We start from the raw sequence: 12,993 nt of genomic DNA, 5'->3' as shown, positions 1-12,993 counted from the left end.
AAACTAGCATAAACTCTGTTCTGAATTTCACCTGCTGCGTAGATATGTTCATATTTATAATAATATATTTAATAATAAGCTTGGAAGGTAAGTTGAACAGAGAAAGTCGACTTTGTATTTGTCATCGTGCAGTAACGATATTTTAATCATGACGGCTCATTACATTTCCACTAGCCGCTTAAAGGTAAGTCTGTTTTGCCTTTTTATTCTTTTAATGATTAAAAGTTTGTTGATATAAAATGTCGAGCACTCGGAGAAAGGTCAGCTTCGGGTCTGTGCGGGCGTGAATAAGAAACTGTCTCACGACCTCTGGTGGACAGTGAGACCTGAAACGTAACATTTCCTACTTACGGTTGCTGACTGTTTATTTGTTGTTATTTTGAGATGAGGTTTAATGTGTTGTTTAAGAAGGCGGACACAGCAGGATGTTTACAGTGAATTTTAGCGTTTTATTTCCGTAAACTTGATGTCCGTATTTAAAGGCCTCCTGTGAGACCGTGTTCGAGGCCTCGTTGGCGCAGTAGGCAGCGCGTCAGTCTCATAATCTGAAGGTCGTGAGTTCGAGCCTCACACGGGGCACTGATTTTATTTAAATAATAATAATAATACATTTTATTTAAAGCGCCTTAGCGCCATAGGTTCGTTACAAATGTTTAGTAAGAGGCACCTTAATCACATTCATCAAAATTATTGAGAAACAGTCCTAAATCAGGAGTCGTACCTGTTTAAAAGAGAACAGGAAAGGCTCACCTGTAAAGGTGCTTTAAGGAGAGGTGTTACTGAGTCAGCTGATGGTGCTTCATCAGGTAGGAGTTTGGGAGCTCTAATTGCAAAAGCTCTGTCACCTCTAGTTTTCATTATAACAACAGGGACATACGGAAAATCACAAATCACACACAATCAATTTATTAGTTTTTATTATTTTATTTTATTTATTATTATCTCAAAATTAGTTTTCTGATTTGCCATCTGCCTCAACCGGTTGGGGTGTGACAATAAATAAACTAAATTTACAACTTTCGACCAATTCCAAAACATAGATGGGGAAACTCAGTCACATTGACATTGATTCTTTCAACCTTCGTGGCGGCTCGTTCTGCTGTCTTCTTTAAAAACAATTAGCTAATTAATACACAAAATCGCCGATTAACAGGTTTCCACACACATCATGTAATAAATCCGTCCAGCTTTGCAATTTTAATGAGCGTCTTATCCTGCGAGGTGTCGGTGTATCAGTCAAACCTGCAGTAGGGTTTTAAGAGGAGCAGAAATAAAAATATCAAAGTTTTTCTTGGTGTTTCAAGCCCGGCTAGCTCAGTCGGTAGAGCATGAGACTCTTAATCTCAGGGTCGTGGGTTCGAGCCCCACGTTGGGCGCAAACTCTTTTTAAACCTTTTGTAGTTCTTTATTCTTTAGGCTCTCCCTTCCTTTAGCCACGCTAAGCCCTGCGACCCACCCGTAGTATCGTAGTGCGATAACTGATGATTACAGTTCATTAGAGTTCATCACAACAACTGAGTAGCTTCAGTGAATCCACGTGTCCAGAAACGTCTTAAAAAAAAAGATCCTCGAAAAGAGGCTCATGTGAGCATTGGTGGTTCAGTGGTAGAATTCTCGCCTGCCACGCGGGAGGCCCGGGTTCGATTCCCGGCCAATGCAACACGTTTTTCATTGTTTTTAGGTTTTTTTGTGTATTTTTGTGTCGTGTGTGTAAAGTTGAATGTTCAACAGATTGAAAATGTGGAATATTTATTTCATAATTTTCACTAATCTAATCTAAACAGTTGTGTTTTTGTAGATCTTATGTGTAAAAAGTCTAGTGGTTAATCACTTCAATAACGTTATTGTTTTATTCAGTTTGATCCTTTGTGTGTTAAAAAGGCAGGTGGTACTTTTTATATTATTATTATTATTATTATTATTATAGTATTTATAAAGGAAAAGAAAAGTGTGTTTACTCCCCGTCGGGGAATCGAACCCCGGTCTCCCGCGTGACAGGCGGGGATACTCACCACTATACTAACGAGGAGATGTTTAGTTGGACGTAAGCCTTCCTTTTTCACTAACGTGGTACACGTGGTACTCGTAGAAGTGGTACACGTGGTACTCGTAGACGTGGTACTAGTGTAGTAGTAGAGGTGGGGGTTGAACAGATCAGGTTTATTATTCCTACTACCACTGTTTGTGATGTTATAGTTGCTATATGAGTTGTGAGTGAGGTGGTACAGGGGCCTCATGTTCACCCAGGCTCTTGAGGAATGCGCTCGCGGGGGCCGGTGGACAGATTCTACTTTATTGCGTCTCCGTCTGTCGGCCGCCCTCCCCCTACCATGCATGTTGGCCTCCTTCCCCTACCATGCATGTCGGCCGCCCTCCCCCTACCATGCATGTTGGCCTCCTTCCCCTACCATGCATGTCGGCCGCCCTCCCCCTACCATGCATGTCGGCCGCCCTCCCCCTACCATGCATGTTGGCCTCCTTCCCCTACCATGCATGTTGGCCTCCTTCCCCTACCATGCATGTTGGCCTCCTTCCCCTACCATGCATGTCGGCCGCCCTCCCCCTACCATGCATGTCGGCCGCCCTCCCCCTACCATGCATGTTGGCCTCCTTCCCCTCCCTGATCCTGACAGACAGCGGTCTCTGGACCCTCCTCCTCTTTTTGTCATTCAAAATGGCGTCTCTGTCTCGAGTGACCCCAGGGCTCGTTGTTTGGAAAGCAGCAAATAGTTGTTGTGGGTACGTTGGTGTCGTGTATTAGTTTGATTCTTTGTGTGTTAAAAAGCAGGTGGTGCTTTATTATGATTTTATTATTGATTCATGAAGGAAAAGAAAAGTGTGTTTACTCCCCGTCGGGGAATCGAACCCCGGTCTCCCGCGTGACAGGCGGGGATACTCACCACTATACTAACGAGGAGATGTTTGTAGGTCTGTAAGCTTTGGTTTTTAACTTCACACATAGTACAGCCATGACATGGTGTTAGTGGTAGAAGAGGTGGTGGCTGATCATATCACTAATCAGATTAGCATAGCATAGCATGTAGCATACTACAGGATAGACAGAGGCCTCTGATGGAGCTGATCAGAGAAATGTAGACCTTCGTTTTTGGAGGCGCGAAAAAAAGTGTTGTATGAGCATTGGTGGTTCAGTGGTAGAATTCTCGCCTGCCACGCGGGAGGCCCGGGTTCGATTCCCGGCCAATGCAACATCCTTTTTTTAAACATCCATGGTCAAGTTATGGATAGAGAGATAGGTAGATACTTTATTGATCCTCAAGGGGACATTTTGGTGTTGCAGCAGCCATTACACACTAAAACATTTGAACCTTGAGTAACATAATCTACACAACAATGCAGGAAACACAGTACAAGAATAACACACAGTATAGACCAGTTGTGTCAAACTCATTTCACATAGCAGGCCACATACGCCCCCTAGGTAGACGTCAAGGGCTGGACCATTAAAATTATAGCATACTTGGCTATAAATAACCAAAATATCATGTCTTCCCTTTGTTTTAGTGTAAAGAAGCACAAGAACATTGTGAAATTAGAATTTTAACTTAAAATTTATTGAACAACTTTTTTACAAAACATTTATCAAAATTGCACAAACTTTAACAAGTAGCTGGTGCTGAAAATTATAGTGATGAACTTTACGATTAAATGAGACTTACAAAGAAAGACTAACATTACATTGCACATTTTTTAAAATCACCACAGTAAGTATTCATTTTCACAGAGCTGTATTCTTTTAATGCAAACAGTATCTGCAAAAATATAATGCAAGGCAGCATTTTAAAGACGTTTGTCTACTCTGGACTTGTTTTTGTTCCTGAAACTTGGCATCTTTTGGCCTGTACAAGTGCATCAACATCAGGTGTCATGTCCTGACTAGCTGTCACTCTCAAGTGCTTGTGTGTGAGCCTTGAACGCATTTTTGTTTTATTGAAATGTATTACTGAGAAAATTTGTTCACAAAGGTAGGTTGTCCCAAACATGCACAAAATTTTAGCAGCCAGGGCTGTTAATTTGGGGTACCCTGGTAGTAGATACTGATAAAATGTGTCCAGACCTACGGAGGCAAATTTGCCCTTCAAATCTGCGTCACATTGCAAATCAAATCAATAATCTCTAGCTGGACGTCGACTGGCAGATCAGAAGCTTTAACTGTGAAAGGTGAGCGAAAAAATGAAAATTCTGTCTCAAGTTCGCCAAATACCTGAAACCGTTTCTCAAACTCCCACAGTAATCCTGCAATCTTGTCTTTGTATTGTTTCACGTCATCAGGTGTGGTCACACGCACATCTCTCAGACAGGGGAAATGAGCAGGGTCGCCACTTGCCTGTTGCGTCTCCCACAAAGTCAGCTTCAACTTAAATGGCGGCCTTGCAACATTTTGTTCAGACTGTTGAAGTGTTCAGTAATATCAACCAAGAATGCAAGGAGCCATTCCTGGGATTGTAATTCCGATACCGGTTTTCCTTTTTTCTCCATAAACTGTCTGATTTCCTCTCGTAGATCAAAGAAATGCCTCAGCACAGCGCCTCGGCTTAACCATCTCACTTCAGTGTGGTATGGCAGGCTGTGTGTGGTGTTGCTGTCGCTGAGAAGGGTGTCAAACTGACGATGGTTTAGACCTCTGGCTCGGATGAAATTTACAGTGCGAACAACCACCTCCATGACGTGGTCCATTTTCAAGGACTTGCAACACAATGCCTCCTGGTGCAAAATACAGTGAAATGTCCGGAAACGATCTCCTCCATTAAGGGCTTGTACTTTCTCTCTGAACTTTGTCACGACACCTGCTTTCTTTCCTCTCTGCTATAATGTTCCTTGTCAGGCTAATATTGGCAATAGCTTGTCGCTTCTCGAGACATACGAGTTCAGCCGCCTTCATCATGCATCTTTTAACAATGTCACCATCGGAATACGGCTTTGATACTAATGCTATTTCACTAGCAATTAGGTAGCTGGCTTTTATCGCAGCTTCACTGACTTCTCTGCTCCAGGTGAAAGTTGACTGCTGTGTCCTCAGACCCGCCAGCAATTCGTTGACCTTATCTGTTCTCAGTTGTCCTTGTAAGCTGTCATATTTTGCGCTGTGGTGAGTCTCGTAGTGGCGCCGAATATTATATTCCTTACATACTGAAATTTGTTACAAACACACCAAGCACAGAGGTTTACCGTGCGTTTCCGTAGGACGTGGTCCATTTTTCTTGGAAAATTCTACACTCTTTATCTACTTTTCTCTTTTTTGAAAACGCCATTTTTGCTAATGAGGGTGTAGCGGGCAGGTAGAGAACAGGGTAGAAACAACGTCATAACAAGCAGCAGATGGCGCAAAACATCTGCTACAGTGCACCCCTAGCGGATAATTCTTGAATTTCATTTAATTAAAAAAATTATATCCATGTCTTTTATGCATTTTTTCACTTTCAAATTATCCTGCAGGCCTGATCGAATCTCCTTCCGGGTCGTATGTTTGACACCCCTGGTATAGACAGTAATAACAACAAAAATCACTGTAGAACTTGAATGTGAAGTGACCTAGTTACACTCATTGTTAAACAATCAGCGTGGACACTGACTCTCTGCCAGGGAGTCATTGTACAGGCTGATGGCTGTTGGCACAAATGACTTCCTGAGCTTTTCCTTGTCACAGCGGAGCTGGAGAAGTCTCTGACTAAAACTGCTCTGCTGTTTGACAAGTGGGCTGTGGAGAGGGCTGTGAGCTGTTCTCCATGATGATCAGCCGTTTGTGCAGCAGCATCCTCTCCACCACCTGCTCTAAAGGTTCCAGAGAAGCCCCCAGCACAGAGCCAGCTTTCCTGATCAGCTTATTCAGTTTCTTAGTGTCGCTGGCTCTGATGCTGCTGCCCCAGCAGACGACAGCAAAGAATATTGCACTGGCTACAACAGACTGGTAAAAGATCTGCGGCATCTTGTCGCACACATTAAAGGACCCGATCTTCCTTAGGAAGTAGAGTCTACTCTGTCCCTTCCTGTATACAGCCTCTGTGTTGAACTTCCAGTCCAGTCTGTTGTCCAGGTGAACTCCCAGGTATTTGTACCTCTCCACCACCTCCACCTTCTCACCCAGAATGGACACAGTGTCAAAGCCAGTTTTCTTCCTCCTGAGGTCCACAACCATCTCCTTGGTCTTGCTTACATTCAAGGTCAGATGGTTGTCCCCACACCACTCCACAAAGCTGTCCACCAGACCTCTGTACTCTGTCTCCTCCCCACCGCTGATACATCCAACCACTGCAGAGTCATCTGAGAACTTCTGCAGATGGCAGGACTCAGTGTTGTACTGAAAGTCTGAGGTGTACAGGGTGAAGAGGAAAGGTGAGAGGACAGTCCCCTGAGGTGCTCCTGTGCTGCTGACCACCCACTCAGACTCACATCCCTGCAGTCGTACAAACTGTGATCTGTCTGTCAGGTAGTCAGTGATCCAGGAGGCTGTGGAGGAGTCTACCTGCATCTTCAGGAGCTTCTCTCTCAGCAAGACAGGCTGAATGGTGTTAAAGGCACTGGAGAAATCAAAGAATGTGATCCTCACAGTGCTGTTTGGCTTGTCCAGGTGTGAGAGAGCTCGCTGAAGCAGGTAGACAATAGCATCATCTACTCCAACCTGGGGGCGATAGGCGAACTGCAGTGGGTCTAGTGATGTCTCGACTTAAGGTCTCAAATGAGTCAGAACCAGTCTCTCCAGGACCCTCATGATGTGTGAGGTGAGGGCGATTGGTCTGTAATCATTTAGAGCAGAAGGAGATGAGGTTTTTGGAACTGGCATCAGAGATGATGTCTTCCAAACCTTTGGCACCTGCTCCATTCTCAGGCTCAGGTTGAAGAGGTGCTGTAGAATCCCAGAGAGCTGCTCAGAACAGGCCTTCAGGACTCTGGGACTGACACCATCAGGTCCTGCTGCCTTATTCTGGTTCAGCTTCTCCAGCTGCCTCTTCACCTGGCTGCTGGTCACTGACAGATGGGTAGGTGAGGTGGGTATGGTAGAGGAAGGGGAGGGGCGTGACGGTGGGATCATTTTGTCTGTAAGAGTTCCAGTGACGGGTGTGGTTTTATGACTGTCTCTGATGTTCATTGTAGGATGGGTGTGGGGGGCAGCAGTGGAGACACTGTTCTGTCTGTGAGTCTAGCAGAGGAGGGGGTGGGGGGGGGAGGGTACAGCAGAGTCCAGGTTTCCTTCCACCTGGTTCCCCTTCTCCTTGAAGGCAGTGATCTTCTTCATTCCAGACCACACATGCTTCATGTTGTTTTTCTGGAGTTGGTTCTCCAGCTTCATTCTGTAAGCGTCCTTACTCTGCCTCAGAGTAAGGACTCCAAAAAGGCCTTCTTCTTGTTGTTCAGCAGTCCCTTTAAATTGCTGGTGATCCAGGGCTTATTGTTCAAAAAGCACCTCACTGTCCTGGTTGGGATGATGTTGTCCACACAGAAGTTAATGTACTCTGTGATGCTGTCTGTCATGGAATTGATGTCGTCTCCATGTTGGTCATAGAAAACATTCCAGTCTGTGGCTTCAAAGTACCCCTGCAGAGTCTCAATAGCTTCCCGAGACCACTTCCTTACAGTTCTCATGGTCACTGTCTGCTTTTGAACAATAGGAGTGTAGACGGGGGTGAGAAGCACCAGGTTGTGGTCGGATCTGCCTAAGGGAGGGAGAGCAGTGGAGGTGTATGCATCCTTCACGTTTGCATACAGTAAATCTAAGGTCTTATTTTCTCTGGTGGAGCAGTTGATAAACTGATAAAAAGTGGGAAGAGTTGTGTCCAGAGACGTGTGGTTGAAGTCTCCTGTTATTATTATGAAGGAGTTTGGATGCTGGTTCTGTAAGTTGGCGGTGACTGAGTTAATGACGTCACACATTACTTCAGGAGCGGCTGACGGGGGAATGTAAGTCGTAATGACAATAACACCGCTAAACTCCCTCGGTAGATAATATGGACGCAGACTTACAGCTAACAGTTCAATGTCTGGGCTAAAGAGACGTTCCTTTACAGTGACATGTGCGGGGTTACACCACCTGTTACTCACAAGCACTGGAATCCCCACTCCTTTTCTCTAACCGCTACTCCTGCAGTCTCTGTCCGGCCGCACAGTCCTGAAGCCGCTGATGGTGCAGTTGGAGTCCAGAATATGTTCCTGTAGCCAGGTCTCAGGAAAACACATAATGCCGCACTCACGATATTCCCCCTGGTTGGAAATCAGCGCACCATGCTCGTCCATCTTATTCACCAGGGACCTCACATTTTCCGTGACCACAGAAGGTAGAGAAGGTTTCAAGATTCAAGATTCAAGATTCAAAAAACTTTATTGATCCCAGAGGGAAATTGTTTTGCCTCATTACCATTGTTCTCAAAACAGACAGAAAGAAAAGGAACCACAACCAGGAAAGATCCAACACCAACATAAATACACAAACATAAATACACAATAACATCAATACCGAAAAACTCAATATATATACAGAATATGTAAATAGATAAATGAAATTGGGTCAATATATGCACAGCAAGGTTATGACAGTATCACTTCCCCCACACCTTACAGAGGGGGGAGGAATTGTACAGATTGATTGCCACAGGTAGAAAGGATCTCCTGTGGCGCTCTGTGGAGCATTTAATGTTAATAAATCTTTGGCTGAACGTGCTCCTCTGTCCAACCAACACATTGTGCAGCGGGTGGGAGGGATTGTCCAAGATTGAGAGGAGTTTGGACAGCATCCTCCTTTCAGCAACAACATGTAGAGGGTCCAGCTCCACCCCCAGAACAGAGCCAGCCCTCCTAATCAGTTTGTTTAATCTGTTAGTGTCTGCCACCTTTATGTTGCTGCCCCAGCAGACCACAGCATAGAAGATGACTCTGGAACCACAGACTCATAAAACATCCGCAGCACGGTGCTGCAGACGTTGAAGGACCTGAGTCTCCTCAGGAAGTACATCCGGCTCTGAGCCTTTCTGTACAATGCTGATGAGTTTTTGGTCCAGTCCAGTTTGTTATCCAAGTACACTCCCAGGTATTTGTACTCGGACACGACCTCCACCTCCTCCCCCTGTATAGAGAGAGGGATGACAGGACTCCCAGATTTCCTGAAGTCCATCACCAGCTCCTTTGTTTTGTTGATGTTAAGTTGCAGATGGTTGAGTCCACACCAGTCCACAAAACTGTCCACCACTCCACGGTACTCTGTGACATCTCCACCCTTAATACATCCTACAACTGCAGAGTCATCAGAGAACTTCTGAAGATGACAGGACTCTGAGTTGTACCTGAAGTCTGAGGTGTACAGGGTGAAGAGGAATGGAGACAGAACTGTCCCCTGTGGAGCACCTGTGCTACTGATCACAGTGTCAGACACACAGTTCTGCAGGCGGACGTACTGTGGCCGGTTGGTGAGGTAGTCCATGATCCAGGAAATCAGGGTAGTGTTGACTTGCATGTTTTTTAATTTCTCTCCCAGCAGTGCAGGCCGGATGGTGTTGAATGCACTGGAGAAATCAAAAAACATGATCCTCACTAAGCCCCCAGGCTTGTCCAGGTGGTTGTAGGTGCGATGGAGAAGGTGTATGATGGCGTCATCCACTCCAATATGGGGTTGGTAAGCAAACTGGAGGGGGTCAAGTGAGGGTTTGACCAGAGGTCGGAGGGACTCCAGGATCAGCCTCTCAAAAGCCTTCATGATGTGTGATGTCAGAGCCACAGGTCTGTAGTCATTGAGGACTCTGGGACGTGGCGTCTTATTCACTGGAACAAGGCACTCTCTGATTCTGATAGGCAGCAGTCTCTGGACCTTCGTTTTCGGAGGCGGGAAAAAAAGTGTTGTGTGAGCATTGGTGGTTCAGTGGTAGAATTCTCGCCTGCCACGCGGGAGGCCCGGGTTCGATTCCCGGCCAATGCAACATCCTTTTGTGAACATCTATGGTGAAGTTTTCACATTGAAAGTTTCAAAACCACAATAATTCTTAATATCTTTACTGGAGTGCCAAATCTTTCATAGGACTCTTCAAAGACAGAAAGTACATTCTCCCTCAAGGCATGTTAAAAGAACGGCTCTGTGAACACACAGCCAGGGAGACACCAGCACCACAGAACTCTGTTTGTCTATGCAGTGCAATACATCCCCACCTTCACAGAAGTCAACTCAATGTACTGAAGCAGTACATAGTGAAATGAGATGTTTCTCCAGAACCATGGTGCTACATAAGACAATAACAAGACAGAACATGGAGCTGAGGACTGCTAAGTTGTCCTAGCCACATAAAGTGCATCCTGTGCAATCTAGTGCAAACAATGCAAGAACACAAACAGAAAGTGCAGACAGACATCTGAAGACAGTGCTAAACAGAACACAAAACACAAAACAGCACCGACCAGTAGCTGAAATGTACAATGTACAATTGATGTACTATAAAAACGATTGTGGAAATTATGTGCACGAACAGCAAGTTGAAATGATTTGTGCCAAAAAGATATGTAATCATTATAAACAGTTTGTAAACAGGCAGCATCAAATCCAGAGTGTGTGTGTGTGTGTGTGTGTGTGTGTGTGTGTGTGTGCGCACTCAGTTCAGTTTGTTTGTGGGTGTGTTTTGAGGAGCCTGATGGCTTGAGGGAAGAAACTGCTCAACAGTCTGGTTGTGAGGGCTCAAATGCTCCGGAACCTCTTACCTAATTGCAGAAGTGTAAAGATTGGGTGGGGTCGTCCACAATGCAGGTAGCTTTGTGGATGAAGCATGTGGTGTAAATGTCCGTGATGGAGGGGAGAAACTCCAGTGATTTTCTCAGCTGTCTTCACTATCCGCTGTAGGGCCTTGCAATCCGAAACAGTGCAGTTCCCAAACCAGGCAGTGATGCAGCCACTCAGGATGCTCTCAATGGTTCCCCTGTAAAATGTAGTCAGGATGGGGGGGCGGCAGATGGGTTTTCCTCAGCTTCCTCAGGAAGTAGAGATGCTGGTTGGCCTTTTTGCTGATGGACCGGGTGTTGAGTGACCAGGTGAGGTTCTCCTACAGTTGAACACGAAAAAATTTGGTCTTCTTGACGATCTCCACTGACGCTCCACCGATGATCAGTAGAGAGCGGCCACTCTGTGCTCTTCTAAAGTCAACAATCATGTCTTTAGTTTTCCCAACGTTCAGAGACAGGGTAATGGCCTTGCATCAGGCTGAGAGGTGATGTACCTCCCATCTGTACGCTTACTCATCGTTCTTGCTGATGAGACCCACCACAGGATGGATGATCTGATTCGAGCTGTGCATCGCTACACAGCCGTGAGACAGAAGAGTGAACAGCAATGGAGTGAGCACACAGCCCTGAGGAGCCCCAGTGGTCAGTGTGGTGGTGCTGGAGACGCTGTTCCCGATCTGGGCTGACTCTGGTCTCTCAGTCAGGAAGTCCTGGATCCAGTTGCAGAGGGAGGTGTTCAGACCCAGTCGGCTCAGCTTTTCAAACAGCTGCTGGGGAATGATGGTGTTGAATGCTGAGCTGAAGTCTATGAACAGCATTTGAATGGGAGTTGTCTAAGGCGGAATCCCTCGACTTTAGTAGCGCGCACGCACCTTAGCAGTCATCCACGGTTTCTGGTTAGGGCGTGCAGTGATGGTCTTGGAGATGGTCACATCATCCATGCACTTGCTGATGTAGCTGGTCACTGATGATGTGTACTTCTCCAAGTTGACAAAATCACCGGTGGTTGCAGCCTCCCTGAACATGTACCAGTCAGTGCACTCAAAGCAGTTCTGAAGAGCAGAGATGGCTCCTGTTGGCCAGGTCTTTACCTGCTTCAGAACTCGTTGGGAGCATCGGACGAGTGGTCTGTATGGTAAAATTATCATAACTATTTTCTCTAATATCATCTCTATTTTCTGACTTTTGGAACTCTACAAAGTGAGTCTCTGCTGGTTTATAATCGTCAGTTCCTTCTGGATCTTTGATAAAACGTTAAGGATCTCCGTATATTTGATCCTTGTGGACAAAAAACTCTGCCGCCAGACCAGCCTGGCTCGCTTCCCTTGTTTCTCCCGAGCAGGACACGGATTGCACCCTCCCTTCGTTGTACCCTGGTGTTTCCTGGACCCCATCGGAGCCTGCCTGATAACTGTTGCAGGTAGTGATGAGATTCTCCAGCCTCCCTGCTCCTGCTCTCCTCGTCCTGCCAGCGCGGAGTAAACCCCCGTAACATTAGGGCGCTTTCCTGCGCTAAACCACAAGCCCTAGTCAGAATCGGCCTGAAGAACCAAATCAGGGGAGTGTCAGCCTGCATGTTTCTTTCCCATCAATGCAGGCCGGATGATGTTGAACGTACTGGAGAAATAAAAAAACATGATCCTTACAAAGGTCCCGGGATTGTCCAGGTGGGTGTAGGTGCGATGGAGCAGATGTATGATCAGGTTATCCACTCCAAACTTGGGGTGATGGGCAAACTGGATGGGGCCAGGTAAGGGTTTGACAAGACATGAGAGGTACTCAAGGATTAGTGGTGGCTGAGTCATGTGGGGGAGAGCCTGAGAAGCAGGTAGTGAACTGCAGGGATTTCTAAGGTCTGGTCCACATTCCTCTCAGTCACCAGCCATCCCCTTCATGTCTTCGTGGTATGGTTTATGCTGACAGCTTTGTTCCAGCTTACTCCCGTAAGCCTCCTTTCCCTCTCTGATTCTGATAGACAGCAGAACCTTCGTTTTTGGAGGCGTGGAAATAGTGCTGAGCAAGCATTGGTGGTTCAGTGGTAGAATTCTCGCCTGCCACGCGGGAGGCCCGGGTTCGATTCCCGGCCAATGCAGCAAATTTTTGTGAACATCTATGGTGAAGTTATCACAATGTGAGTTTCAAAACAAGTAAAGTTCTTCCTTATACTTTTACTGGACTTTTAAATGTTTTATAGGATTCTTGAAAGTTCATTCTCTCTCAAGGTGTTTTGGAAGAACCGGTCTAGAGAGGCACCAGCACCACAGAACTATATAGCACAATACATCC

General features: G+C 45.9%; 8 non-coding genes across 8 annotated transcripts; 6 read left to right on the top strand and 2 right to left on the bottom strand.

The window, feature by feature from the left end:
* The first annotated feature begins 506 nt into the window (after window positions 1-506).
* On the top strand, window positions 507-579 carry trnam-cau. Its single transcript has one exon. It is a non-coding gene; the product is annotated as a tRNA-Met (tRNA).
* A 724-nt stretch (window positions 580-1,303) lies between these two features.
* On the top strand, window positions 1,304-1,376 carry trnak-cuu. Its single transcript has one exon. It is a non-coding gene; the product is annotated as a tRNA-Lys (tRNA).
* Window positions 1,377-1,588: 212 nt separating this feature from the next.
* trnag-gcc lies at window positions 1,589-1,659 on the top strand. The gene has a single exon. It is a non-coding gene; the product is annotated as a tRNA-Gly (tRNA).
* Window positions 1,660-1,957: 298 nt separating this feature from the next.
* trnad-guc lies at window positions 1,958-2,029 on the bottom strand. The gene has a single exon. It is a non-coding gene; the product is annotated as a tRNA-Asp (tRNA).
* An 816-nt stretch (window positions 2,030-2,845) lies between these two features.
* On the bottom strand, window positions 2,846-2,917 carry trnad-guc. Its single transcript has one exon. It is a non-coding gene; the product is annotated as a tRNA-Asp (tRNA).
* Window positions 2,918-3,135: 218 nt separating this feature from the next.
* On the top strand, window positions 3,136-3,206 carry trnag-gcc. Its single transcript has one exon. It is a non-coding gene; the product is annotated as a tRNA-Gly (tRNA).
* Window positions 3,207-9,848: 6,642 nt separating this feature from the next.
* Window positions 9,849-9,919, top strand: trnag-gcc. Its single transcript has one exon. It is a non-coding gene; the product is annotated as a tRNA-Gly (tRNA).
* A 2,809-nt stretch (window positions 9,920-12,728) lies between these two features.
* trnag-gcc lies at window positions 12,729-12,799 on the top strand. The gene has a single exon. It is a non-coding gene; the product is annotated as a tRNA-Gly (tRNA).
* Window positions 12,800-12,993: the final 194 nt, after the last annotated feature.

Source organism: Anabas testudineus, chromosome 2 (assembly GCF_900324465.2).
Source record: "Anabas testudineus chromosome 2, fAnaTes1.2, whole genome shotgun sequence".
Lineage (NCBI taxonomy): Eukaryota > Metazoa > Chordata > Actinopteri > Anabantiformes > Anabantidae > Anabas > Anabas testudineus.
This window is presented reverse-complemented; position numbering and strand designations above follow the sequence as displayed.